The sequence below is a fragment of the Peromyscus maniculatus genome, chromosome 2 (genome assembly GCF_049852395.1).
Source record: "Peromyscus maniculatus bairdii isolate BWxNUB_F1_BW_parent chromosome 2, HU_Pman_BW_mat_3.1, whole genome shotgun sequence".
Taxonomy (NCBI): domain Eukaryota; kingdom Metazoa; phylum Chordata; class Mammalia; order Rodentia; family Cricetidae; genus Peromyscus; species Peromyscus maniculatus.
Window position 1 is genome coordinate 169,085,815 of NC_134853.1, and position 13,094 is coordinate 169,098,908.

At 45.0% G+C, this 13,094-nt stretch overlaps 1 long non-coding RNA gene across 6 annotated transcripts; it reads right to left on the reverse strand.

The window, feature by feature from the left end:
• Window positions 1-7,395: 7,395 nt before the first annotated feature.
• LOC121827663 (uncharacterized) lies at window positions 7,396-11,813 on the reverse strand. 6 transcript variants are annotated; one of them, XR_013049504.1, is made up of 5 exons: window positions 11,572-11,813; window positions 10,172-10,430; window positions 9,109-9,460; window positions 7,925-8,278; window positions 7,396-7,825 (listed from the first exon to the last, which is right to left on the reverse strand). It is a non-coding gene; the product is annotated as an uncharacterized LOC121827663 (long non-coding RNA). The 6 variants fall into 6 exon arrangements; XR_013049505.1 differs by lacking the exon at window positions 11,572-11,813 and adding an exon at window positions 10,733-11,009 and having other exon boundaries at window positions 7,396-8,278; window positions 9,109-9,911; window positions 10,172-10,250; XR_013049502.1 differs by lacking the exon at window positions 11,572-11,813 and adding an exon at window positions 10,733-10,995 and having other exon boundaries at window positions 7,396-8,278; window positions 10,172-10,250.
• Between the last annotated feature and the right edge of the window lie 1,281 nt (window positions 11,814-13,094).

Sequence of the window (13,094 nt, forward strand, 5' to 3'; positions counted from 1 at the left end):
CTCACGGGCATCTGTTACTCCAGTTCTAGAGGATCTAATGCCCTCTTCTGACCTCCTTGGGTACCAGGCATGCATGTACATATAAATACATACATGCATATGTACATTCATACCTATGTACATACAGGCAAACACTCATACACATAAAAGTAAATAAACCTAAAAACAAGAATGTATTCCCTACAGTTACCTTGGGGAAATGCAGCAGCAATAAGCTGAGAGCCCTTTGTTTGATAGGATTTAAATGTATTTACCATGTGCATCCATGTTTAGGAGCATTTATGACATACCAGATATCAGTTTCATATGCTTGGGGATTCAACAAAACATGCTAAAAATGCCTGCCCTGCTGGAGGGGACATTGAAAGGTAGATAATAAACACGCAACATGTGGTTGAAGGTAGCAATTGAAGGATACTAAGTGCTTTGAAGAAGAAGAATGAGAAAGTTCAGTTTTGTGTTGTTTGCTTTGTTTTGGGTTTTGTTTTTGTTTTTGCTTTGGAGAAAGTGGGTCATAGAAGTTTGGAGTCCCATAGGAAACAAGAATAGCAGTTATGGGGTGGTTGGGATGACGCTTTAGACAGAGGAACCAGCAACTTCAAAAGCCTCAGGGCATCTATGTATTTATAAGACCTACAGTGAGGCCATGTGCAAAGAGTGCTGGGATGTGGAGCCAGGGAGCAAGCTGAAACCAGGCCAAAGAACCACCTCTCTATGGAGATATTGGATTTTATTCTGGAGGTCCTAGGAAGCCAGCAGGGAGTAGGTCTGGAGCTCAGAGTATTATCTTACCGTGCTTTTGAAGGATCCTTCTCCAGCCAAGTGGAGACTGCACCTCCTTGCCAGACACAGAAACCGGTAGGAAATGATGGCAGACCTCAGGCTGGGAGGTGGCATCCACAGGGGGTATCATCTTCCCACAGCTGTGCTCACAAGCCTACCTTCATGTCTGAAAACAACATAAGTGTGTTCAGTTACAATTCTGGAAACCAGATTCCAAAATCAGTTTCACTGAACCAAAAAAAAAAGCACAATATTGGCAGCCCCGAAGGGTCACACTCTTTCGGAAGACTCTACGAAGGATCACTTCCTGGCCTCTTCCAATGCCTGGTGTAGGGTGACCACATCCATTCTCTCTTGGTCTAGCCTCTTCAGCTCTCTCTCTGGACTGTCTTTACATTACCCCTTCCCTTCTGTTTGTGCCAACTCTACCATCATTTTTTTTTTTTTTTTTTTTTTTTAGACAAGGTCTTGTGTAGCCCAGGTTGGTCTCTGTGCACCACTAAGCCCATTTTTATTTGGTGATGGGGATCGACCTAGAGCTTTGTCAGGTTAGGCAGGTACTGTACCAATGGAGCTACAGAGGATGGCACTGAGGGCCCATCAAGATAATTCAGACAACTCCATCTCAAGAGCATTCGTCACTTCTACAAAGAGCCATTCTCCAAATTAAACAGCATTCACAGGTCCCAGGGAGTAAGAGTTGACACCTTTGATCACGGTTCCCAGATTTTCCACATCAGGAGACAGTATTCAGTAAAGAACCAGAAAGAAAAGTCTTTAAGTGTTGTGGACTCTGTACTCTCTGCTGCCAACAGCTCAACTCTGCCATTGCACCACAAAAGCAATGCTGAGCAATGAGTTCATGAATGGGTGGACCTATGTTTCAATAAAACTTTATTTACAGAGACAGGTGGCAGAAAGTAAGCCAGGGAAGAGGGAAGAGGCCTTACCAGGCAGGTGGATTTAGGATGTATGCTGAAGGTAGATGCCTTGGGTTTTGCTGAAGAATTAACTCCAGATAAAATAGAAATGTGGGCTGGAGAGATGGCTCAGCAGTTAAGAGCGCTTGCTGCTCTTGCAGAGGCCCTGGGTTCAGTTTACAGCACCCACATCTTCTGTACTCTGAGGGCACTAGCACATTTGTGGTGTGGTGCATATACATACAGGCAGACATGCCCAGACATATAACATTTTTTCAGCCTTTTGTTATTTTATGTGTATAAGTGTTTTGCCTGCAAGTGTGTGTGTGCACCATGTATGTGCCTGGTGCCTTCAGATGTCAGAAGAGGGCATCAGATTCCCTGGGGCTGAAGTTACAGATGGTTGTGAACTACTATTAGATGCTGGGAATAAATCCTAGGTCCTCTGAAAGAGCAACAAGTGTTCTTAACCATTAACAAACTCTCCAGCCCCACATAAAAAAATATTAAAATAAATAGAAATGCTTTTATCCAAGGCTTGGCTCTTGGAATTTGTGTTATTTTGTTTTGCTGTTTTTTCAGATGGTTGTTCAGTTGGTTTTAAGAAGGGCCTCACTATGGAGCCTTGGTTAGCCTGGAACTCACTATAAACATACACCAGGCTGGCCTCAAACTCACAGAGATCTACCTGCTTCAGCCTCGTGAGTGCTAGGATTAAAAGCATGCACGATCACACCAGACCTTATTTTTGTTTTTCTGACAGGTAATGTCATATAGCCCAGGCTGACCTTGAACTCTGCAGGCAGTTGAGGATGATTTTGAACTTGTGATCCTGCCTCCATCTCCTCAGTGCTGAGATGTCAGGTCTGTTCTACCATGCTGGTCTCAACATTTGGGAATTGTGTCTGAGCAAAATAGTTACCAGTGTGGCATTTAATGCCGGGGGTGAAGGCTTAAGTGAGGGTAGAAATCCAGAATTCAGCTTGGGATATACTATTAATTCCAAATGCCTGTTAGATGTTCAGGTGGAAATATCAGAAAGCTAAAGGAATATGTGCGTCTGGAATACAGGGAGGTGTGGCTGGAGACACAAAATAAGCAGTAGCCAGCATCCGATGGTGTAACCCAGGAGGCCAGACACCTTTCCTTGAGGAGGTAGAGTACACATTCGTCCATCACACTTTTCAGCAAGACAGAAACCACGATTCTCTTGCCAATACAAGGTGAAGATGTGTCAAGAGTTTTCTTCAGCTTTTTAATCAATGAGAGAAGCTGAATGATGTGGAGGCTGACTCAGAGAATTCACAGGACAGAGGCAGATGCAGGCAAGAAAGGATGCTTGCTAAGATATGGGAGACCACTTAGTGACCCATAGGGCAACAACTGTTACATTTGGGATTGTTTCCTACACAGGAAGAAATCATTTGTATAGGTGGTATTCTAGTTTGCTTTCTGTTGTTATGGTAAAAACACCATGACCAAAAGCAATTTGGGGAGGAAAGGGTTTGTTTGGCTTACAGGTCGCAGTCCATTATGAAGAGGAAGTCAAGGTAGGGACTCAAGGCAGGGTGGATGTTCACTGCCTTGCTCCTGCTTCACCTTCTTACACACCCCGGTACCACTTGCCTAGGATAGCACCGCCCACAGTGGTCGGGGCCCTTCCCACATCCATTGGCAATTATGAAAATGCCGCACAGTGTAGCAGGAATCTTAAAAAGTTCTTATTAATAAAAATCAAACCCGGGGCCAGGTATTGGGGTAAAGGCTGGAATATCAGAGAACCAGAACAAGCTACAGCTAACCTCACCTGGCCAACTTCTCAGCTGATCTTGTTTCCTCAGACTGGAAGCCTCTGTGTCCTCATATCCGAATGGCTCTCAGCTGAACTGTGCTGCTCAAAACCTAAAAGCTTAACCAGCCAAATGCTTAACCAGCCAAATGCTTCTAGTTTCTGGTCCTCACACCTTATATACCTTTCTGCTTTCTACCACCACTCCCTGGGATTAAAGGCTCGCTTTCTGGGATTAAAGGTGTGAGTCATCATGCTTGGCTGTATCCTTGAACACATGGATTTCTGCCTCTGGAATGCTAGGACTAAAGGCATGTGCTACCACTGCCTATCCTAAGTATCTAGTGGCTTTTCTGTTCTCTGACCCCAGATAAGTTTATTAGGGTAGATAATATTTTGGGGAACACAATACCACCACATTTCCTCTCTTTTTGTCTAAGATTTAAAAAAGCTTATAACTAATACAAGAAAAACTATCTAATAAGTATATATAATATATACAGTCAAAAATTACGTTAACAATGTCTAGTCCATTAACATTTGACAGATTCAGACAAAAAACTCCATTATATATATATTAACAATGTCTAGTCCAGTAACATTTGATAAACTCAGACAAAAAATTTTCATTACTTATCCTACTTAAAACAAGTAGTTCCTTTTTAAAAGTATTTTTTCTTTTCATGATAGATTCAGTATTCTACCTTTTGTCATTTTTATATTTTCCCCTTTTTCTTTTTAGAGTAGATTCGTGATCTACCCATTTATCCTATTATTTCTTTATCTTTTTTTCTCAGAATAGATTCAGTGATCTACTTCATATCTATATCTTTTCTCTTTTTTTCTTTCTTTTTTAAACAAAACCTCTGAATCTTAGATTCAGCTTTTTTCCTGACCATTAACAATTAACAACTTGTAACCAACCATTGTAAACAATGACAATATCCAAAACTCATTAAACAACCAAAAACCTCCCATCCCACCTCTTGGGAATATGGGCGTTGTTTTCTTAAAATTATTTCCTGCTTTCTGTGGGTGAAGACATCTTCAGGGAATCCTAAAAAGAAATTTTTGGGTTAATTGTCAAGTCCTGTATCATTTGTCCAGTTGCTGCATAATAAGAAAGTGCAGGGCTTGTTTCAAGTCCTTGTTCAAGTAGTCTGTCAGGCTGGGTCATCTCAGCTAGCCATATCAAAATTGTCTTGAGCAGTTTGTAGTCCAAAGTCGATCTTTCCATGGTGTTAATCAGCTTAATGGCTTTACCACAGTCCTTGTAGAATCATCTTTGTGGAGTCCTGGCTTCCTTTTTGTACCAAGCACAGACTTGCTTTAGGCCAATTTGATCTGGGCCGTTCTTCAGCCAAGGTTCCATCTTCACAGATGATGCTAGGTTGTGTCAGGTTGACAAGTAAAGCCATCGCTCATGTGGACAAAAGCTTCATTGCCTCATTTCCTGTTTCTACCTTGTCTGTAAAACAGCAGTTAAAAGTGACCCCCGCAATAGAACAATATGCCCCAAACCAGAGACTACATTTGGTATAGTAACTTCTTGATCATTCCCAAATTTCAGCCACATTTGCTCTACACTACCATTCAACAGAAATTAAGTATCTATTAAGTCATTGGCATTGCTCTGTACCACCAAAACACAGCAGTGCCAGGGTGTTGCCACACAACTCTAATCCCAGCACTTAGGAGGCTGATGTGGGAAGATTCTGAGTTCAAAGACAACCTGTGCTACATAGCAATACCCTTAATAGAGAGGCAACTTAAAAAAAAGAAAAGGACATCATTAAACAGAACACATATCCCTGTTCTCTTGATGCTTCTGTTATGGTATAGAACCAATATACACAGTAAGAGTAGACTCTATAGTCTATGTGAGGCACTCTATAGTCTATGTGAGACACTCTATAGTCTATATAAGGCACTCTATAGTCTATGTGAGACACTCCATAGTCTATGTGAGGCACTCTATAGTCTATGTGAGGTACTCTATAGTCTATGTGAGACACTCCATAGTCTATGTGAGATACTCTATAGTCTATATAAGGCACTCCATAGTCTATGTGAGGTACTCCATAGTCTATGTGAGGCACTCTATAGTCTATGTGAGATACTCTATAGTCTATATAAGGCACTCCATAGTCTATGTGAGGTACTCCATAGTCTATGTGAGGCACTCTATAGTCTATGTGAGACACTCTATAGTCTATATAAGGCACTCTATAGTCTATGTGAGACACTCTATAGTCTATATAAGGCACTCCATAGTCTATGTGAGGCACTCCATAGTCTATGTGAGGCACTCCATAGTCTATGTGAGACACTCCATAGTCTATGTGAGACACTCCATAGTCTATGTGAGACACTCCATAGTCTATGTGAGACACTCCATAGTCTATGTGAGGCACTCCATAGTCTATGTGAGGCACTCTATAGTCTATGTGAGGCACTCTATAGTCTATGTGAGGCACTCCATAGTCTATGTGAGACACTCCATAGTCTATGTGAGACACTCCATAGTCTATGTGAGACATTCCATAGTCTATGTGAGACATTCCATAATGTATATGAGGCACTCCATAGTCTATATGAGGCACTCCATAGTCTATGTGAGGCACTCCATAGTCTATGTGAGACACTCCATAGTCTATGTGAGGTACTCTATAGTCTATGTGAGGCACTCCATAGTCTATGTGAGAAGGCTGTGAGGAGAAAAACAAGAACAAAAATGGCAGGTAAAATCACCAAGAGAGTTGGGTGTGGTGGTGCATGCTTTTAATTCCAGGACTCAGAAGGCAAAAGCAGGAGGCTCTCTGTGAGTTCGAGGCCAGCCTGATCTAGATAGTGAGTCCTAGGACAGCCAAGACTATAGAGAGACGTTGTCTCAAAAAAACCAAAAGCAAACAAACAAAAAAACCACCAGAGTGTCAGTTCTGGAGCTGGGAGGATGGCTCGGCAGGTGATGTGCCTGTGACGAGTGTGGGGAGCAGAGCTCAGGATCCCAGCATACACAGGCATGCCAGGTAGGAGTGGCAACCTGCCTGTAGTCCCAGCATGTAGGAGGCAGAGACAGGAGAGACCCGGAGCAAGCCGGTGCTTACTGCTGTGGATATCACTCTATATAAATAAAACACTGATGGCCAGTGACCAGGCAGGAAGTATAGGTGGGACAAAGAGAGAGGAGAATTGGGGAAACAGGAAGAAGGAGGGAGAGACACTGCAGCCACCGCCAGGACAAGCAGCATGTAAAGACACCGGTAAGCCACCAGCCATGTGGCAAGGTATAGATTTATAGAAATGGGTTAATTTAAGATATAAGAACAGTTAGCAAGAAGCCTGCCACGGCCATACAGTTTATAAGTGATATAAGCGTCTGAGTGATTATTTTATATGTGGATTGTGGGACTGCGGGGCTTGGGGAACCTGGAGAGAAGCCCTCCAACAACAGCTTACACAAGCTGAATCAGGTAGTTATGATCTCTAGTGAGAGGCCCTGCCTCACTGACAAAGATGGGGAGCCAGAGAGGAAGACACCCAATATCAGTTTCCATGGACTCACACACCCATGTGTGCCCACACACATTTAAAAATGCATACACATGTGAACACCACACATACACACATATACACAAAAGGGTACAGTCTCACTATAAAGAGAAATGACCAGTGTAGCCATGATTAAGAAATTGGCATCTTAGCCGGGCAGTGGTGGCACATGCCTTTAATTCCAGAGGCAGAGGCAGACGGATCTCTTGAGTTCAAGGTCAGTCTGGTCTACAGAGCTAGTTCCAGAACAGCCAGGACTATTACACAGAGAAACCCTGTCTCAGAAAAAAGAAAGGAAAATAAATTGGCATCTTATACCATATATACCTACCAAGAAATAACACCTAGTACTTCCTAAATACATACACTTTTTAATAATTTGTATTTTAAAAATAAATTTACATTTGAGCACAGAATCGAAGGAGGCAAGGGAATTAGTCATGAAGATTTGTAAGAGAAGACTACTTAATACATTAAAGGAGTTTAGAAGGGGTTAAATTTTTTAACAGCAAAAGGAGAAAAACATCAGCCAAAAAAAAAAAAAATCAGATTCTCAGAGGAAGTCAAAACAGTTTGTTTTTGTGGCAGCGCCGTGTTCTTTCAAGTTCTCTGCACACCGTGAGCGTGGGTATGAGAGCAACATGGAATCAGAAGGGTAATTACGACGCCCCTAATCTTTTCACCCTCTAGAATGAAAGCCGACGCTCCTTTTTCATTAGCAGAGGCTCCCATCTGCCTTGCTACGCCACCCACAAAGCAGCAGACCACGTGCGTGACAATGCTAAAAGGGAAAATTAAAATTTCAGTAGTAAACAGCAATTCAAAAACAGGTTTCTTCAAAGAGAATTTGCTTGTGAATGGAAGCACGCTCCAAGCAGACCTGGAACTCCGCTCTCTCAGATTTGCAGAGCTTCCCCTCTGTAAACATGGGGAAAATGAAGTTTTGTTTCTCTGCCCTTGATCTGTGAGGGCAGAGAGCAGGCTGCGACTGTTTCCTTAGTCCACACTGTGTGAAGCGCAGCCTTACGAAGTGGGCAAAGAGCCCTTGAAGCCCAGCTTTCTCCGGTGACAAAGGATCCTTCTTTCTCATCTTGTCAGACATAATCACCTACAGATAAAGTCATTTGCTCTTTTGCCTCGGGTGGGGTGATTTCTTTTTGCCCGACGACTAACATTTCCTAGGGCAGGCTAGGATTAATCAGCCAGTTTCTGAGATGTTTCAGGACAACCTGGACTGGGCAGTAGAAACAATGATATCGACCACCCGCCTCAGAACAAAACACCTCCCGCTGGATGATGAGGGGTGAGGGGACCACGTATAGATCACCTTAGAAACCAGTTTGGGGATGCAGTGGGTAAGAGTGCTTGCTGTGCAAGTGTGAGGACCTGAGTTCGACCCCCAGCACCCACATAAAAGCTAGGTGCCACACTGCACGAATATAACCCAAACGCTGGTGTGCCTAGGTGCGGGGGTGTGTGTGTGTGTGGGGGGGTGATGATGGAACAGGAGGATCCCTGGGGCTTGCCTGCCAGCCAGACTAGCGAAAATTAGCAAGTCTAGAGGTTCAGTGAGTGACCCTGCCTCAAAACATAAGATGGAGGCCAGGCAGTGGTGGCATACACCTTTAATCCCAGCACTTGGGAGGCAGAGGCAGGAGGATCTCTGTGAGTTCAAGGCCAGCCTGGTCTACAGAGCAAGTTCCAGGACAGCCAGGACTGTTACACAGAGAAACCCTGTCTCGAAAAACCCAAAATAAATACATACATACGGTGGAGAGCAGTCGAGGAGGACAGACAGTGTCAACATCTGTCCTCTCCATGCATGTGCGCCCATGTGCTTAAACATGACCGTGCATGCACATACGAGCAGTTTGGGGAGTTTCACTAAATACCTACATTTGGATTCTTCAGACTCAGAAGACTCTTTCAACCTAATCAGAAGTGGTTGATGCCAGTGTCTTCCAGAAATAGTTGTTTGCCTCTTCCCTGTGAGCCCAGACTGTTCTGTGTGAGTACAACTCATTATCTTCTACCAGGCATCCCTCAGGGTTCCTAAACACTTACCTGCAACCGACTCTTTGTGTGCGTTCTGGTGACTGTGGGCCTTGAGTGCCAGTTATCATCCACTCAGGAACTTCAGGTGTCCCAAAACACCATGTTCTTTCCACCAGGGTGGCGTTTCAATTGGCCACTTCTGCATAGTCGAGTTCAATCAGCCTGTGCAAAAAGAAGAAAGGAAGAAGAGGAGGAGGAGGAAGAGGAAAAGGAGGAGGGAAAGGAGGAGGAAGGGGAGGAGGAGAAAGCTACTTGCCCTTCTTCTATGTCTGGAAGAGTCCAAGGCAGAGGTAGTCCCTGGTGACACACAGGAGCTGTGGGCTGGAACCTGCTAAGACTTTCAGACAGGCTGGCCAGGGCACTAGAACAAATGTCAAGGGATATTTGCTGCAAAGAGGCTCCAAAAATAATGTAAAATTGTTCTGTCCTTTTAAAAATGGAAAATGCCTTGGCAGGGTGATGTATTGTTTGCCTGGCTGCATTTTCTCTCTGTCTCCGTCAAGGCTTGAAAAGTGCTGGTAGCTCTGCCTCGTCAAGCAGAGCTCGGTGTAACTGGACCACATCTAATGCCTGTGCCATGCAAATGAAGATTGAGACTCTTGTCTCCTCTGATATGTGTGACTAAATGCTCAGAGGGGATATCTTCCTCTCGATCCTCTGGTGGGTAGAGGCTCTTTAAAAATACCTGTTGGCGCTCCCTCTTCCCACTGACAATAGATGTGACTCTTGTGCTGAAGGGGCTGGGAAGGCTGTGATGAATGTCTCTCCCTGGGAAGAACGCTCTTTCTGTGTTTGCCACAATGGGCAAAGTTCTGGAGGGAATTAAGGAGCGTGAAAGGCACGTTAGCGGTGGGTTTCTGCAGTGAGCCACACAGGCTTGCCTGGAAGGCTCCAGCGTGTACATTTCCAGGGCAGAGCTGGCCATGCAGGTGAGTTAGGGCTGGGATGTCCAGTAAGGCTCCCTTCTAGCTCTTTCCGGCACCCAGTAGTGGACAGAGTCTGGGGAAGCTGGGCTGGGAGTGGCTGAGTGGAAGAGGCTAGCCCCTGCACACGCTGACCTATTCAGTCTTACCCCTCGCTCTCTCTGCCAAGAGGCAGAATGATCCAAACGGTGCTGGGAGAATCTGAGCACTTCTCTGTATTGAGGAAGTCTGTGGAAGCACACATGCAGGAAATCAATAGCTCTGAGCGCCATCAGAGCTTCGAGCCTCCAAATTGGCTGTGCTGGGTGCTGGGAGCCACACTCATAATGAAAGGAAGCATGCTGCCGGTCCCAGTCTTGACTCCTCCTCCAGCACCCCTATTTAACAAGGCACTCTGCAAGGAAGACTCTGTTTAAAAGCAGGAAAAACAATCTATAAATTCTGTTTCATGCCATTAATTAATTTTTAATGTCTCTCCCATCTCCTCTTTTTCTGGTGAATATTTGTAAATCTCACTCAGAAAGGACATGAGGGTACAGCTCAGTTTGAAGGTGGGACATGAGACAATACCTCCATGTTGAGAGACTTTTCCTGGGGAGACACAACACAAACGTCAATTCACCCCAGATAGGTGACCAAGGGCAGAACAAATGAGGATTCTACGGAAGGCCAACCTGCACGGGAGTGTGGGTGGGGGAGGGGTTACTTACGGGAGCACAGATGACTCAGAGGCATCACCCACCCCAGCCCAAGACAACTTAGAGGCAGCTCGGCTGGTCTGGTTGGAGAAGCTGCCCCAGTTCCTCCTCCTCTTCTCTTCTCACAGCCCTTGTTTAGCCCCGGGGGAGGGACCCTGTGAACCTGTTAAGTCTCTTGAGCCTGCTCCTTCCTCCCTTCAGAAATATTTTAGTCCGGGAAAGTTGCTCCACAACACCGTCTGATAGAAGGATGTTTGTCACCACTGTGTGCTTGGGCTGATCCAGGACATGACAGTGTGCAAGAATGATTGAATGAATGCACGCATGACATGAATGCCCAGTCCAGCAATATGCAAAGGACTCAGTGTACTGTGGGAGCAGGAAATCCATGTAGAAGGTCGCCATCTAAGGTCACCCTTAGATGGATATATCTGTTTGCTCTGGCTGCCATCCAGAACACCACAGACTGAGTGCCTCAACAGAAATTTGTTCCCACTTCCTGAAGCCTGGGAATCAAAGATCGGTGTATCAGCACATTCGTTTTCTTCTGAGCCCTCCCCATCTCCAAAGCTTTGTTCATTTTACATGTATGAGTGTTTTGCCTGTGTGTATATCTGTGCACCACATGCACGCATGCCTGGTGCTCATGGAGAGCAGAAGAAGGTGTCAGATCCCCTAGAACTGGAGTTACAGATGGCTGTGAGCCAACATTTGGGCACTGAGAATCGAACCAAGGTCCTCTCTAAGAGCAACAAGTACTCTTAACCACTCAGCCATCCCCCCAGCCCTGCGGTCTCTCTTTTGGGCTGGCAAATGGCCGCCTGTTAGCTATGCCCATTTAGGTAACCTACCTCTGCACACATTCATGCGCCTCTTCTCTCCTTACAGGGACACAGATGAGATGGAAGAGGACCCAACCTAAAGGTTTCGTTTAACCTCAACGTTTTTTCCTTTCAAAACCCGGCGTCCAAATACAATCCATCCTGAGACTCTGGAGGTTAGGATGAACCTCAGGGCTTGTGTCTCAGCCTGTAACAGATGTGGATTGTTCTCCCAATAACTTCAGTATTGTGCTAGTTTGGGGGATGACACAATATTGGTGCCGTTTCCTGCCACATGAGGGAAGCCTGCATTTTCCAGGTCTTCCCTCCCACACTGGCCAAATGAAGAACGCCTGCGTCCTTCCGTGTGAGTCCTGCCACAGCAGCTTCTCCTCCCCGCTCTTCTCTCCTCCTCTCTCCCCCTACCGTATCTTGGATAATTCATACATTAATGCTGTATCTTGGTCATATCCATTTCCAACCCAGTCCTCCACTCCTCCCATAACCCCTAACACGTCTCCTTCCTGCCTTCTTTTTCTGTCTCCTCAGAGGCAAACAATTGTCAGGCATCTCATCTGGAAGGGCTAATAATCCCTGCCCTGCTGTCTTCCCAGCATCCCTGGGATACCCCACATGTGGTATGCCCATGCTTCCTAAAAGGCTTTGTTCAGCCAGATCCTGCACATCCTTATCCGGGGTCTAGCCAGATAAGTGCTGTCCTCACCCCTCATCAAAGAAACTTCTCTTTGCTATAGATGGAGACCATTACAGAAAACCACAACCAATCAAAATGCAGTGTCGCGGAGCCTAGTCCTCATGGGTGCATCTAAAACCCAACTCCGGAAGCTGAGACTCAGGGATCACTGTGGAAGAGAGAGCAGAAAGATTGTGAGAACCAGAGGACCAGGGAGTTGTCCAAAGTTACACCCATGATGTCTCATCAATATGGCTGCCTAACTTTGACCTGAACAAAGACACCAACAGATATGCAATACAGACGGGAAATCTCCTGAGGCCTCGACTCTAAACAAAGAACTACAGGCGATTACGGAATGCTGAGTGAGGGAGAAACAGTCTTCCCCAAGGAAGAGACCACCAAATAGTTATCCAATACCAAACTGTCAGCCCTAAAAATATATACATACAAGTAACACTATACAGACTGAGCAGGTTGTATTTTGGTATTTAGGAATATATATATATTCACACACACACACACACACACACACACACACACACACACACACTTAATGAAAAAGAGGCCATGAATTTGAAAGAGAAAGGGAGAAAGGGTCGGTACAGTGGGATTGTTTGGAGAGAAGGAGTAAAAGGAAAATGGTGTAGTTACATTATCCCAAGACTTTTCCTTTTTCTTTTAAAGGGGTATTTCTGTCTACAGGGGCCAAGTCTCAGGGTAAGTGAGGCACACTTGCCTAAAGCACCTGTTTTTAAAAATGATTTTATATTATGATCGACACAAATGCATTAGGAAGCAGAGTGGGAGGTTGGTATAACATGCACACATCTGGAGGCTCTCCAGCCACCCTGTCCTC